The sequence below is a fragment of the Lithobates pipiens genome, unplaced genomic scaffold, assembly GCF_037356315.1.
Source record: "Lithobates pipiens isolate NorthernLeopardFrog02 unplaced genomic scaffold, aLitPip1_a1.2 Scaffold_22, whole genome shotgun sequence".
In the NCBI taxonomy this organism is placed as follows: Eukaryota; Metazoa; Chordata; class Amphibia; order Anura; family Ranidae; genus Lithobates; species Lithobates pipiens.
In genome coordinates, this window is record NW_027507784.1 from 209,618,742 (window position 1) to 209,635,261 (window position 16,520).

The window sequence follows — 16,520 nt, forward strand, 5'->3', positions numbered from 1 at the left end:
GAGGGTGCAGATCGAGAGGATGAGGAGGGCACAGAAGAGTAAGGCTGAGTGAGCCACTCAACCAAGTCTGGTGCGTCCTTTTAAAGTAATTGAACGCACCTTCTGCAACTTCCCACTTTGGCTCAAGCCTGTTGCTCCTGCCCTACCCCTACCACCCCTGCGGAAGGGCCTGCCTCTTCCTCTGCCTGTCATTTTTTAAATTACCCTGTGACAAAACTCTCAGTCCCTATACCGATGAAGGACTGCTGCAGTATAGGGCAGCGGTCAGCAGTAGTGCACCTATACCCTATGTATTGTGGACCTATACCAGTCCTTATAGAATGGCAGACTGTACCTCACTCAACCGTATGTACTATAGCACCCTAGACAGACCAAGTTACCAGTCCTTATAAGGACCTTTGTGGAACAAGTAGGTTGTGACTGATTAGCAGACTGTACGTCAGTCCCTATACTGATGAAGGACTGCTGCAGTATAGGGCAGCGGTCAGCAGTAGTGCACCTCAACCCTATGTATTGTGGACCTATACCAGTCCTTATAGAATGGCAGACTGTACCAGGGCTGGTGCAAGGATTTTTGACACCCTAGGCGAAACCTCATTTTGCCGCCCCCTTGGCTCCACCCCTGACCCCACCCCCTTTGCCCTGCCCATGTATACCCCACCTTTTTAATGAAGCGCCCATCAATGCAGCCTACCAATGAATGTTTGCTTGCATTCATTCAGGAGTTGGGACACAGACACAGTCCTCTGCCAACGCTGCGCCTCTGACACTTTGTGCAAACGGAGCAGTGGCGGCCTGGTGATGCTGAGGCTAAGTTGCTTGCTGCAGAGAGAAAAGAGTAGAACACCAGTGACCAGGTGCCCCTAGGCAACAGTGCGCCCTAGGGGGCTGTTTAGTTTGCCTAGTGGTAGCACCGGCCCTGTTCCCGCTACATAACTATAAATCTCCATGGTTGAGCACTCAACTGCTACCCTCTTCAGCTGCAGAGGCAGCAGCCGGTAGTCAATATTTTGTTTATTTAAGCCCCCATACACATGATCAGAGCAAAAAATATTGCTTTTGAATCGATCGTATGATAATCTGATTGTACACAGCGTTCCAGAGCCAATCATGATAGTTCATCTGATATATACGATCGGACATGCTTGAAAAATTTCTTCGTACGATACCAGATTGTATGATTTCTGCACTTTTCCCACACTACATGAAAATACAGAAATTTATGGGATCCATTGATTTTTTTTTTTTTTTAATGGCATCCCCACACATGCAGCAAACACACCCACCAAAACAGACCGCACTGCAATATAATTCAGATTGGTGTGAAGCGATTTCAAAAATCACATTTGCACCTTTATTGCACATTTCACGCAAACACGGCTGCCCATTGATATTAATAGGCTTCCTTAAGTGCCGGTTCACACTAGTGCGATGCGAGAACCCTGCGAATCAACTGCGGGTTCCTGCATCGCACTCGACACGCACGGCAGTTCACACCGCCGTATGCCAACTGCTGGGGAGTGTCATTATATGTTAACGACACCCCCATTTCAGCTCGTGTATCGCACTGCGAACTGACAGTTCGGACATAAATTGGATCGCATATGTGTGAACACACATGCGATCCGATTCTGGTCCGAACAGAAAAAAGGGTCCTGTGCGTGTTTGGACCGAATGCGGTGCGATATCAGCCATTCTATCTGTATGGCTGATATCAAACCGCACAGACATCACATGTAATATGAACAGCAGTGCGCTGCAAATTACATGTGATGTCTGGCATCGCACAAGTGTGAACTGGCACTAAAACACGATACGTAGGAACACACACACTCTAAAACACCTCGGGGGGAGCAAGTCCTCAATAAAATGAAAAGGGAATGTGACCTCCATCACTACACATGGGGTGACCCCATTATTACATATCAGTACACATGGAGTGACCCTACATTTATACATAGCGGTGACCCCCACATTAATATACAGGGGTAACCCTCGTCACGACACAATAGTTGACCCCCATTATTACATATGGGTGACCCCTTAATTACTGCACAGAGTTGCCCCCATTATTACAGATAACCCCACATTAATACACAGGGTAGTAATACTCCATCACTACACAGGAGGAACCCCATTATTACATATTACCACACAGGGTGACTCCCCCCCCCCCCCCATTATTACACATCGGTGACCAAAAGTAGACAAAGTTGCATAGAAGTGATAGTGGGAGGACTGAACCATATACAGGTGGGGGGGGGGGGGTGTCCTGGCACACACTTACCCCATGGTGATGGGTAGTCAGTCAGCTGCGGATGACAACCAGTGAGAGGACTCTGTGTCTCTCTGGCTCTCAGGAGATCACACATGCGGCTCTTATCAGTGGATTCCCAGAGAGCTCCAGCCGGCACCAGACTGAATAGGATCCCGGGAAGGAGAGGTGAAGGGTGCTCAGTCCCCCGCAGTCCCCCGCCCTCCCCCTCCTCCTATAGTGATCAGTGTTAGTGGGATATCTGTTCTCCGGGTGAAGTGAGAACACCAGCAAAGAGCATCCCTGGCATCCCTTTAGATGGTCACAGGCAGCACCAGAGTTCTCCACCCGCAGCCACTGCGCCTCTGAGACTGTACGGAGGGCCTCGGGAGCGGCTACCTGCTGTGTGGAGACGGACATAGTTGCTGGCTGCAGACAGAGGGGGAAAAGGGTCACCAGTGGCGAGGCGCCCTAGGCGGAAGTGCGCCCTAGGCGGCTGCCTAGTCCGCCTAGTGGTAGCACCGGCCCTGGACTGTACCTCACTCAACCCTGTGTACTATAGCACCCTACACCAGGTTATTACCAGTCCTTATAATGACCTTTGTGGAACAAGTAGGTTGTGAATGATTAGTAGACTGCAGCAGAAGGGCAGCAGTCAAGTATAATATTCTTTCTATATTTGGAAGAAAGAATATTCTATGTGTACAAGCCTAGTACCATACCACTGATACCAGTCCTGAAAAGAAGCTTTGTGGACCTAATATAGTAACAGCTACTGATTAAACTGACCCTCACTGCCTCACACACTGCTTCCTGCCTGTCCCTACAAAAACTGACAAAACAGAGGCTGCTGGAACAATAACTGGTTACTGGAATAGCACTTTTGTTGACCTGATAGTAACAGCTAATGATTAAACTGACTCTCCCTGCAGCACACACCGTCCTGTCCCTTTCTCTAAACTGACAAAAGACACTCAGGCTGCTGCAACAATCACTAGCACTGCACTGCCTCAAACCTATATCCTGAACTACACCTAACACCTATACCAGTCCTGAAAAGAACTTTTGTGTACCGAATAGCTAGCAATTTGGGTCACTGCAATCTCCCTGCTCCACACAGCAACCTCTCCCTATAGTGACAGAAGAAAGAATGTAAAATGGCCGCCGGATCGGGTGTATTTATAAGTTAGGGGGAATGTCCAATTGTCCATGTGCTGTAATGTCTCAATTGGCTGTCCTGTACCCCATGATGGATGTGTCATCATAGGTCAAAGTTTTTTTACACAGAAAACACGGAAGTCCGCCAGGCGAACGGCGGCAATAGTCCGCCGATCGGGCCGCGAAACAACCGCCGGGCAAACCGTTCGGCCATCACTACCAGAGAGTGCTGGCCTGGGTTCAGTCTGGTCTGGAAGAAGATACAGGCTCTTGCAGGGGCGTACCTAGATCATTTGGCACCCAGGGCCCATCCTATATCTGGCACCCCCCCCCCCCCCCCAACTGTAAAAACACACTTTGTTCGGGTCTCTGGCCAGCTGGCTGGTGGCTCAGGTCTTCGGGTGGGATGGGAGACCTGGTCAGAGCTGTGGGGGGATGGGGGATGTCCCCTCCTGCTCCTTGTAATAACAGTCAATGCTGTTCATCCATGGCAGCCAGTGATAATAGACGGGACAGGACAGAGGTGTCAGTCACTCAGGTGTGAGCAGATCGTGCCACGGTCAGGAAAGTGGAGAGCTGGACTGGAGCTGCTATGAGGGAAACATCAGAGTGAGATGGGGAGACAGCTGACAATACAAAGTATGGCCCATACTTTGCATTATCTACTGTCCTCAGGGACAGATCTGATCCAGAGATCCCACCGTATGGCGGTCTCTGGACCGGATCCTGTCCCTGGGGACAGCAGACAATGTCATCATTGGCATTGATGATTTGATTACCACAGCCTGGGGACTCTTGTATTACCACAGCCTGGGGACATGGATGTCATCTGCTCTTCCTGATCTCTTGGTCTTCTGGAACAGACTGTTCTCCCTTAGATCTGGACTCCTCAGGCCATCAATTTTGCATTTAAATAATTGACGTTTGCCCTGGGGGCCAAAGGCTTCGCCAAATTGACCAGTTTCTCCAGCGTTGCCTTCCTGTTTATTTGGTTATGATACCTAATAAAGGTTTTTTTGGTTAAAGAAATATTTGCCTATGTGTTTTACTTCAAAAAGGACAGTTTATTTGTGAGTAGGCAGGTACATTTCAAAAATACAAAGTCAAATTAACAAAGGGCACCAACATCAACCAACCTCCTCAAGATTAAAAAATAAAACAATAAAATAAAAAGATAATAATGGTGTTGTAGTAAGTTGACACACAAAACACAAAACAAAAAAATGACAAAGATGAGCAAAATGTAAAAAAAAGGAGATCCTGATTAACCACTTGCTTACTGGGCACTTAAACCCCCCTCAGTCCCAGACCAATGTTCAGCTTTCAGTGCTCTCACATTTTGAATGACAATTACTCAGTCATGCAACACTGTAACCAAATGATTTTTTTTGTCCTTTTTTTCATACCAATAGAGCTTTCTTTTGGTGGTATTTGATCACCTCTCTGTTTTTTATTTTCTGCGCTATAAATGAAAAAAGACCGAAATTTTTTTAAAAAAATGAATTTTTCTTCGTTTCTGTGACAAAATTTAGCAAATTAGCAATTTTTCTTCATAAATTTTGGCCACAATTTATACTACTACACATCTTTGATAAAAATAACCCAAATGATTGCATATTATATGATCTGTGTGAAATTTATAGAGTCTACAAGCTATGGTGCAAATCATAAAGATTTGCAAAAAAAGATCACATCTGATGTACTAAGGCCTATCTCCATTCTTGAGACCCTAACAAGCCAGGAAAGTACAAATGCCCCCCAAATGACCCCTTTTTGGAAAGTAGACATTCCAATGTATTTAGTAAGAGGCATGGTGAGTTATTTTAAGTTGTCATTTTTTTCCCACAATTCTTTGCAAAATTACAATTTTATTTTTTTTTCCACAAAATTTTCATTGTAATAGCTTATTTCTCCCACACGGAATGTGCATACCACAAATAACACCCCAAAATACATACTCCTACTCCTCCTGAGTATAACGATACCACATGTGTGAGACTTTTACACAGCCTGACCACATACAGAGGCCTAATTTTGAAGTAGCACCTTCAGGCATTCTAGGAGCATAAATTACACATTTCATTTCTCAACCACCTATTACAGTTTTGAAGACCCTGGAACACCAGGGCAATGGAAACGTCCAGAAAATGACCCCATTTTGGAAAGCTAACACCCCAACGTATAATCTATGAGGCATAATGAGTCTTTTCAATGGTTCATTTTTTTTCAGAAGTTTTTGGAAAATGTGGAAAAAAAATGAAAACGCATTTTTTTTTTTTTTTTTTTTTTTTTTTATACACAAAGTTGTCCGTTTATAAGATATTTCCAACGCATAGCATTTACATAGCAAAAATAACACCCCAAAATACATTCTACTACTCCTCCTGAGTATGGCAATACCACATGTGTGAGACGTTTACACAGCCTGGCCACGTACAGAGGCGCAACATGCAAGAAACACCGTCGGCGTTCCAGGGACACATAGCCTGCACATACCAAGAATTACACCCCCAAATACATTATGCTGAGCAAAGGGTAAAGAAAAGATTACCTGTGGTTTTAGAAGCACAGTTGTCCACAGGAGGATATCACTGGTCCAGGCAGCAGGCAGGGACTTGGTCAGCAACAGCGAACACAGTTTTTCAGGCAGCAGGCAGGGATACTGTCCATATTACAGTCCAGGGTCAGTGCAGAGATGTCAGCAGTGCCAAAAATATTGGTCCTGGTAGTAGGCAGGTCCTTGTGGTGTGGTCAGTGTGGCATGATGGCAGTAAGTCCTACAGGCAGCAGACAGAAGTAGAGCCTCGTTCAGGACAGAATGGGGATAGGGGTAGAGGCTTCTCCCTCCCAAATCTCTTTGAAGCCTCAGAGTCTCCAGACCCTAATCTAGGAATAAGAAAACAAAGAAAATTGTTTTCTTCTTCCAGAAAAACTATACTGGAGCCCCTCACATATGTGAGACCCCGTGTTGAATCCCACTAGTCCAGTTGCAGAATACAAGATCAGTCCAAGAGGCAGGCAAATATCGTGGTCAAACAGTCCAAGGTCAGTTCCAGATCAGGCAGAGATATGTACAGAATCGTTAGGCAGAAGCATGGTCGAATAACAGTCCAGGGTCAGTTCCAGATCAGGCAGCGGTATGTACAGAATCGGCAGGCATAAGAGTGGTCAAATAACAAGCCAGGGTCAGTTACAGAGCAGGCAGTGGCATAAGGGGTGTGAAGGTGTATGAAGGTAGGAACTGAGGATTATGTTTACCATACTTCACAAAAAATGTATTGAAGTATGGTAACGCCGAAAACAGTCGCCTATGCAGAGGCCTGGTTGGGAAGGACATTGTGCACAATAATAAGATGTGTCTCTTCTGACTCCTGCTCTGGTACACACCTTACATCTTTTTTGACGTCTTTGGCCTGTTGGTTTGGGGGGGATTTTATCGGGAAAGTGGCGCTCGAAGAGTCGACTAACAACGTCTGATCGGATATTTTCTGGTGGGCCGTTTGGGAAAATAAGGGCAGTGAAAACTTCCTCCTGGTAGCCAAAGAAACGTTTGGGGTTTTGGGTGGAGTTGCGGTAAATGACATAGGAATTGTAAATGGCCAATTGAAAAAAATAAATTGCTACTTTTTTGTACCAATGGTATGTCCATCTTGTGACAAGATATGGTTCCATCATTTGGTCGTTTAAGTCGACTCCCCCCCCACGAACAAATTGTATTCGGAAATGCATTTGGGTTTCTTTACGGGGCCATTCCTTCTGGGGATTTTCACGAAGGTATCATTGTGGATAGAAGACAACATATACACATCCCTTCTGTCCCTCCACTTCACTGCCAGAACCTCCTTGTTTCTCAGACTTGCGGTTTCTCCTTTTCGCAGCTTCTTATTCACAAGACTTTGAGCAAAGCCCTTCCGATTCCTTTTTACGGTGCCACATGCTGGCATCTTCTTCCGGTGAAGGTTGTGGAACAGGGGCAGAGATGTGTAGAAGTTATCTACATACAGGTGGTAGCCTTTATCCAATAGGGGGTATATGAGGTCCCAAACAATTTTTCCGCTGGATCCCAAGTAGTCCGGACAATTAGGGGGCTGCAGCTGGGTGTCCTTCCCTTCGTACACCATGAATGAATATGTGTACCCTGTGGCTCGGTCGCATAATTTGTAGACCTTCACCCCATAGCGGGCCCTTTTGCTGGGCATAAATTGCTTCATTCTAAGCCTGCTGCTAAATTTAATAAGGGACTCATCCACACATATGTGTTGGTCTGGGGTAAACAATTTGGGGAATGTTTCTGAAAAATAATTAAGTATTGGTCGAATTTTGTAAAGGCGGTCATAATTTGGATCATTTCGTGGAAGGCACTGGGAATTGTCGCTGAAATGTAAGAACCTCAGGATGATCTGATACCTGGTTCTGGGCATTACCGCGGAGAAGAGTGGTGAGTGGTGGAGGGGGTGGGTTGACCAGTAGGTACGCAATTGATTTCTTTTTGTTGAGTCCCATATTAAATGTGAGGCCTAAAAAAACCTTGAACTCCTCCACCGTTAGGTCTCTCCATTCATAGGGACGGCATAATAAGAGGTCGGATTTTGCAAAATAAATTGTTGTGCATACAGGTTGCACTGGGCCACAATTGACAACAACATATCCTCCGTAAAAAATTTAATTAAAAAAATCTATTGGGGTAAAATTCTCAGTGTCCACCTGGACTCCTGGCTGGGCAGTGAAAGGGGGAACATTGGCCTCTCCTGAATTAGGAGGAAGCCACAAGGGGTTCTGAAGGGCATAGGGAAGGCCGGCATGGCTCCTAACCCTTTGGGGCTGAGATGACACCCCACTGGTACTTGGCCTTTCTTGCCGGGGCACTGTGGTGCTGGTGAACGGCACTTTGGTGCTGGTGGACGGCACTGCCTCACTAGAACGCCTTCATTTGATGGGCCGGATATCTTCCTCCTTGGATTCAGTCAGTGTTTCACTGCTGAGGACTGGCTCATAATTTATGTCGGCTTCAGAATCCGAATCTGAAAAGGAATCTGAAGAGGAGAGCTCCCCGTTGCTCTCGTTGGCCGTGGAAATAATTTGGTACGCCTCCTCAGCGGAAAAGACTGGTTTAGCCAAGGTAGCACTGATGGGCACTGATGAGGTGGCACAGATGTGCACTGATGAGGTGGCACAGATGTGTACTGTTGAAGCAGCACAGAGGTGGCACAGATGGGCACTGATGAGTCGGCACAGATGTGCACTGATGAGTCGGCACAGATGTGCACTGATTATACAGATGGGCGCTTTTGAGGTGGCACAGATGGGCGCTTTTGAGGTGGCACAAATGGGCACTGATGGGTCGGCACAGATGTGCACTGATTTATTGCACAGATGTGCAGATTTATTGCACGGATGTGCACTGATGAGGCGGCAGATGGGCACTGCTGAGTCGGCACAGATGGGCACTGCTGCGTCGGCACAGATGGGCACTGCTGAGTCGGCAGATGGGCACTGATTTATTGCACAGATTTATTGCAGATGTGCACTGATGAGGCAGCAGATGGGCACTGCTGAGGCGGCACAGATGGGCACTGCTGAGGTGGCACAGATGGGCACAGATTGGTACAGATGGGCACCGATTGGCACTGGTGGGCACTGGCGGGGCACTGGCGGTGCACAGCTGGGCACTGGCAGGGTAGATCTGGGCACTGGCGGGGTAGATCTGGGCACTGGCAGGGTAAATATGGGCACAGATGGCAGAAAAAACTTTTTTTTTGTTCACTCACAGTATCTCTCTCCTCACACGCTATCGCTGTGTGAGGAGACAGATTCGGCAATGGGTGATGATCTAATTTGTTTACATTTGAGATCATCACCCATTGGAGGCGGCGATCCCGCTGTAAACGCCCGCTGTGATTGGCCGTTTACAGCGATCTGTGATTGGCTGTGTCCAGAGGACACGGCCAACACAGATTTTCCCCGATGCGCGCTCCCGGGAGCGCGCGGGGAGCTCTTAAAGGGGACGACGTCAATAGACGTAGTCCCGGAAATTGAGATCCGCGCTGTAGCCGTCATTTGACTATATCGCGGATCTCAAGTGGTTAAAAAACCAACTACAGAATTTAAACAAAAAAAAAATGATTCGGGAGATCTGACGAATAAAAATATTCTATTCATGAAATCAGGAAAAAGAATAAAGAAATATGTTTTTGAGACGTTTGTGTGAATATGAGCAGCAAAACAACTTTATTCTTCTAGCATTATAAAGAAAAAGAAAATGCGCTGCATTAAAAAATGTTAACATTGCAGCGTGACGAATGTGCTAGATCGATTATGAACGCTGGTTTTACCTGATCGAGCGCTTCCGTCTCAGAATTTATTCTGAGCATGCGTGGCACTTTGTCTTTCAGACTAGGCTACAGACGAAATTGACACGATCAGATCATGTTGTCGGAAAATTTGAGATCCCTCTCTCAAACTTTGTTGGTCGGAAAATTCCGACGGAAAAAGTCAGATGGAGCCCACACACGGTCGGATTTTCCGACAACATGATCCGTTTTCACATTTTCTGTCTGAAAATCCAACTGTGTGTACAAGGCATTATACACTAAACCACTTGGCTCCAGTAAGACACTGCAGAGCATCTTCAATGAAGGGTGTGGTGTACTGGCCAATTCACGGTTCGGTAGTCGATACACATGCGTCATGACCCTTTTTTTTTTTTCTAACCACCACGATGGGGGTTGCATAAGGGCTTCGACATTCCTGGATCACCCCTGACTTTTTTAACTCAGCAAGTTGCTCTCTTAAGTCTTCCCGGTCACTGAGGGGTACCCAGGCATTCAGGCCACTCTCCCCTTCTTTGGTTTCCTGGAGCTCTGCTTTTCATTTGGCTCCCTCACTGAGACCCCCTGAAGTTTTCCGCCGGTTTATCTTTCAATAATGTCCTCCGCATCTTCACCAACTCCTCCAGTAGCTAAACATTCACTTCCTTTTGAGAGCACAGTACCTTGAAGTGTCTGAGATCCCCACACTTATAACGCCTCCGTGTACCCGTCCACTCAGTCTGGCCCTTGGTTTGTGCCTCCAGCACTTGCAACAAAACTTGCTGCATCTGCTCCTGAACTTAAGCTACACGATAGGAATCTTAGGGTGTTCCCCTCACTCAAATTCATCATTACTCTCCTCCATGTTGCCTTCTACATGTACTGATTGTGCAGCAATCTTCTCATTCTTCTGAGAGTCCCCTGCAGTAAGCCAAGCCTCTTGATTCTTTTCATCTAAGATAGCCTCCTCTTCTCTCATCAACCCCATCAACTCTGGGTAAGAAAGGGCCTCTTTAGTGCCTTTCAGGAGTAATTGGAGAACGATGGGATGGGATGGTTTGGCCTGGCTCCTTGTAGGGTCTGGGCTAACCGGACATTGTCTGCCTCTCTGGGATCAATACCCTTCTTCAAAATGATCTGGTGTAAAATCTGGTCTATGAAAATATATGCCGACAACTTCTTTCCTTTCATCTGGTGAGTATGCTCGAACTTGTACATCAAATCAGATAACTTCTCTACCCTTCCATAAACAGCATAGAGGGCTTTGATATAATCCCTGGCTTCGCAATCCAGTTTTCCCCTCCTGAAGCTCCTGATTACATCTGCTGCTGGGCTCAACAGGCTCTCCCTAATTTGTTGTCTTCCAACTGATCTTTGAACTATATTGGAACATACTCTTTCCATTCTAGAAGGGCATAAATGAAGTCCTCCTGCACGTCATGTTTCAGGTACAAGAGGTAGGACCCCTGTTCTGGGACCGCCTTCTTCATCAACTGCCGTACCTTCCTATCAAACCATTGGTCTCTTGGTACCCTCAAAACTGTAGTTCTCTCCAACTGGCTCCTATACTCTTGGCGCCATTAAGTAGCCATTGCTGAGTAAATGGCCCTTCTATTCTGGACTCCTCTACTGATCTGCTCGGGTATTCTAGATGGGATGTTTTGGTGGGACCTCCAAATGTAGCAGTACCCTCGTGAGGGCTGATGATTGACTATACATAACTGGCTATTCCGACCCTGCAGATCCCCTCTGACCTCTGGCACTTTGGGTTCCACGGTGTAATGTGATGTTATCAATGAAAACCACACACAGAGTTACTGAACCACTTAAGTAATTTACTGTAATAGATGTTGAACATAAAAGAAAGTCCAATTCAGTATAACCAATAAGTGGCAATGGATAACATTAAACAAACTTGAGCGCTTCCTTAATTATCGAGACAGAGATGGAATTCTCTTCGAAGTCCGCAAACATCCCAATCTTAAATATGGTAACACCTCCGTGCTTCTTTTCCCTGACTTTTCGGCCGATTTGCAGCGGAAGAGGAAGACCTTAAACAACGTTTGCAGGCGACTCAGAGATAAGAATATAAAATATGGCATGCTTTACCCTAGCCACCTGCGAGTTCAACACGATGGCACAGTCCAATTTTTCGACAACCCAGCAGATGCCGACGACTGGCTAACTCCCATACGGATATCAGATGCTTGAACCTCCTACATCATTGCCTATTGTTTTAACACTAAAACCTCCTGTCAATACCGGAGCCACCTCAATAGTACCTTGACAAGTGATTTACATTGAACCCCTACGGTGGGGTTGGTTCATAAGAACAGGAGACCTGGTGTTCCCCATCCAATGAGAGGAACAATCACCAGACCCCCCTTGTCGGGAAGGGGCGCATCCCCCCCCCCCCAATTTCACCTGTTTCTTAGGTCACCACGAATTGGGGCCACTCTGATGAACTGGGCTCAGCTCGGAGTGTTGTTGTCAATTTGCACCAGCTGACCCCCCCCCCCCCCCCAGAGAACTTCCACAAGTTCCCACGTGCAGTATTGAACTGCTGCCGAGAAAAGTTTAAAGGGTTGTATTGTTCGTTTCTGGGTATAGGCCCAATCTGGTAGCTCCTAAGTTCCCAGGGATGCCATCGGATAAGGACAGGGTTGACACTATGCTGTCAACAAGGGTAATTTTGTTTTTGCTTAATGTATGTGTTTTTTTGTTTGTATGGTTATTACTTGGTCGTGACTCTTCCTACCATGGGCTCTCTGAATCTACGCGGCTCTTGGTACATACTATTAATGCTAATACACGTCTCCTCGTTGCCGTAATGGAATCACCTGATGGCCACACATGACATGTCCACTTTTAATATCTTATCCTGGAATGTCCGGGGGCTCAAGTCTAAATTTAAGAGAGCAGTATTGTTCAAATATCTTAAATTACATTCCCCCCACATGATGCTGCTCCAGGAGACGCACCTTGTGGGCAGCAAGCTATTAGCTCTAAAGAAGCCGTGGATCCAGAGAGCCTTTCATGCGTCATACTCCCCCTATGCCAGGGGGGTCTCGGTGCTGGTCAGCAAATCCAGAGTCCCACCGACCCCCAGGGCAAATACGTGATAGTGGTTTTCACTGTTTGGGGCACGAGATATATTGTGGTAAATGTATACATTCCCCCTCCCTTCTCCACATCCACCCTATATACTATCCTAGAACGGGTTACCCCATACTGCCCCGCCAGGTTGTTACTTATGGGTGATTTCAACGCCATTCTAGCTCCAGGTTTGGACAGGCCGGTCCCCCCTAAACAATACTCCTTGGACCTGTCCTCATGGGCACAGGCAATGGGGGTGACCGAGGTCTGGAGGTGGAAACACCCCTCGACCAGGGCCTACTGCTGCTTTTCCGCCACCTACAAAACATCCTCCCGTATTGACCTAGCTTTTGCCAATCTGATCCTGATGTCAGACGTGCTGGACGCTACATACCTACCTAGTGGGTTGTCAGACCACTGCCCCCTCCTTCTTACCATCTGCTCCCCTGCCTCCCGATCCTCCGCCCTCTGGCGCCTGGGAACCCATTGGCTCTCCCATACTGACTTGACTGGCACTATCCCACCTCGCCTTACCGAATACTGGGAACTCAATTCAGGATCCTCCTCCCCACAGATCACCTGGGGTGCCTTCAAGGCTTTCACTAGAGGTCAGTATATATCCTCAATAGCTGGGATCTGTAGAGAACAAGCCACCACCACAACTGAGCTACAGCACACAGTAAATACCCAGACTGAGGCCTATGCGGCTGACCCCACTGACTCTAGCTTTGATGCCCTTAACGCAACAAGATGGGAACTACACCTACATCTAGCAGAACTTACCAGACTGGATCTCTATCGTAACAAGCAAAGGTTTTTTTTGAACAGGGGGACCGGAACGATCGTCTCCTGGCAATGTTAGCACAGCATGACCTACCCCTGATGGTGATACCCAACATAACGTCTCCTTCGGACGACTCGGTCTCTTCCCTTCCTGACATATTGGACGCATTTCGGCAATACTATAGCTCCCTCTACACCTCAGTATTGCCCTCAGACTTCAGGCCACAGGACCTGGCACCTTGGCTGGACCCCCTGGCACTCGGCTGGCTCTCAGACACCGGGAGGGAAACCTTGGTGAGACCCATTACCCCGGAGGAAGTTTTGAAGGTCATCAAAGAAGAAATGGATATCCCCTATGGTGGGGTTTTTAAAGCAGCAATATGTCTATAATATAGTAAAAAACATGTATATGCTAGTAGGGATTAAACTACTAAAAACGCTAAATATGGGGCGAATTTCTTTCATAATATTTATTGAATAAAAAAGAGGATTAAATAACTGACATGATAGTCAAGAATTGAACTCCACTTGACAATAAAAACATATTATGGATGCACATAAATAGACAAATTAGATTATGTCACATAAACACTGTACACCTGTATATACAATGAGGAGATGACTCTAACGCGTTTTGACCCTCACAGGGGTCTTCTGCAGAGAATTTGTCTATTGTGGAAGAAAAAGACAACTATAAATAGATATATAGAAAGAAGGAAGTTGTTCATCATAGTATATTAAGAACAATTTGCTGTAAGCAATATATACATCTACCATTACAGTGTTGTATAATTACCAATTAATGTGCATCACACGCCATAAAACTATAGTCCACAGTGGGGATCCTCATTGGAGAACATGCGTAGCCCAAGATACTCCTCTCCCGCCCTGCATAGATGCACCGGAGCTCACAAAATTGGCCCTTGTCGCTGTAACCCAACCAAAGGAGGGAAGAGAGGGAAACTGAATCCAGGGGTGTGGCTTACGAGAGATCACATGTATAGATCCATCTCCAGTGTAACACACGGAGGGGGATACGGGCGTCGACAGCCAGAGGCTGGATGGGACGCACCTGCAGTGGGACAGGACATAAAACAAACCAATTAGGCATTATCAGCTCCAAAAGTACTGGAGAGGGTCCCTTACTAATAGTAGGTAAGGGGACATAGAGAGACATGCCATGGGAGTGTATGATGAGACTAAAGCTGATAGATAGTACATAAATAGGAAATGGACAGTGTGCTCAGTAGTCTATACATCCACCACTATTTTGGTGAATGATGTAAAGGAAAAGGTGAAAAGCCATGAGTGGTGCCACTTGGTGAAAAAAAGTGATAGAAAGGAGGGGAGCATCCATATGTGGATGACATATATGTGACATATAAGAAAAAAGGAATATGTAAATGTTTACCTAGATGTGTGTCATCTAGTGGAGAATTCTTTGAAAATAGCCCAAGATGACTATAGTGCAAACCGGGGTAAGGCTATCTGGTGATAACCTGAGAGGTCCAGAGTATACTCGCCCCACGTCCTTATATGACTCAATAAGGTACAGGGGGCCTTAGTCTGTGAGTAAAAATAAAAATAAAAGCAATAGTGATCATAGTGCTTAAAGAGACCAAAGTGCCTGATAGGGTCAAAGCGATAACTTACCCAAATATGCAATAAGGTGTCAGCGAGTGATAGTCTCCTAGATGGGGAGGGATGGATTACCCTCCTACAAAGCCAAATATATATAGTGTATGGCAACCTACCCCAGCTGTGTCCTGTTTCAATCGTCGCAGATAGGCCCCGCCCAGTCCGCCGCCTGCCGAATTGGCCCGCATGGTCGCCAAAAATGGCTGACCACATGTGACTTCCCCGGCCATCAGATCTTTTCCTGTTGGAAAATCCCCAGGCCCAGACGGACTCCCCATAGAGTTCTATAAAACTCACGGGAACCTACTTGCCCCCAAACTGGTCCAGCTCTACTCTCACTGTCTGACGGAAGATGCTCTTCCCAACTCCATGAGTCATGCACACATAATACTGATTCAGCAGCTAAGGACCCTATATCATGCGCCTCCTATAGGCCTATAGCCCTACTTAACACAGATTTCAAAATTCTTACCAAACTGCTCACTATGAGACTACAGCCCCTATTGCCATCTGTAATAGAGACCGACCAAACTGGTTTTATGGCTAATAGAGCCACGGATGTCAATCTATGACACTTATTTACCAACATTCATGCACAACACCTCAATGAGGGTTCCCGGGTGGTGCCCTCCCTTGACATAGAGAAGGCCTTTGACACCATGGAATGGCCTTTTCTGTGGGAGGTTCTCCGCAGAATGGGATTCCCCTTGATTTCTATCAGGTGGTTACAGACACTCTACCGGCACCCCACGTCAGCCATTAAGTTGGGGGGAGCCTGTCACGGCCCTTCCCTCTTTCCAGAGGTACGCGGCTGGGCTGCCATCTCTCTCCAGCCCTTTTCTCCATTGCCATGGAACCCCTGGCTTAGGCCATAGGCACCTCCCTACACATTAGGGGCCTGCACGTTGGCTGGCTGGAGGAGAGAGTTGCCCTGTATGCGGACGACCTCCTTCTCTTCCTCAACGATGCGGACTCCTCACTCACAGGGGCACTACAGATTCTAAACTCATTCTACGCTGTTACGGGCCTTAGAGTTAATTGGTTAAAGTCTCTTTTGTGTTCCTATAGATCCTGCAGCACGCACCACCGCCCCCCCAATATACATCTATAGTGGGTAGATAGCTTCAAATACCTTGGGGTGGTGATCTGGAGGCAGGCTTCAGACTTCTTGCCCCTGAATCTGTCCCCAGTAGTCCACGAGACGTGACTGAGACTGAGACTGAGGGCGTGGGAGTCACTACCCTTATCACTGCTAGGCCAGATAAATCTGCTAAAAATGAAAA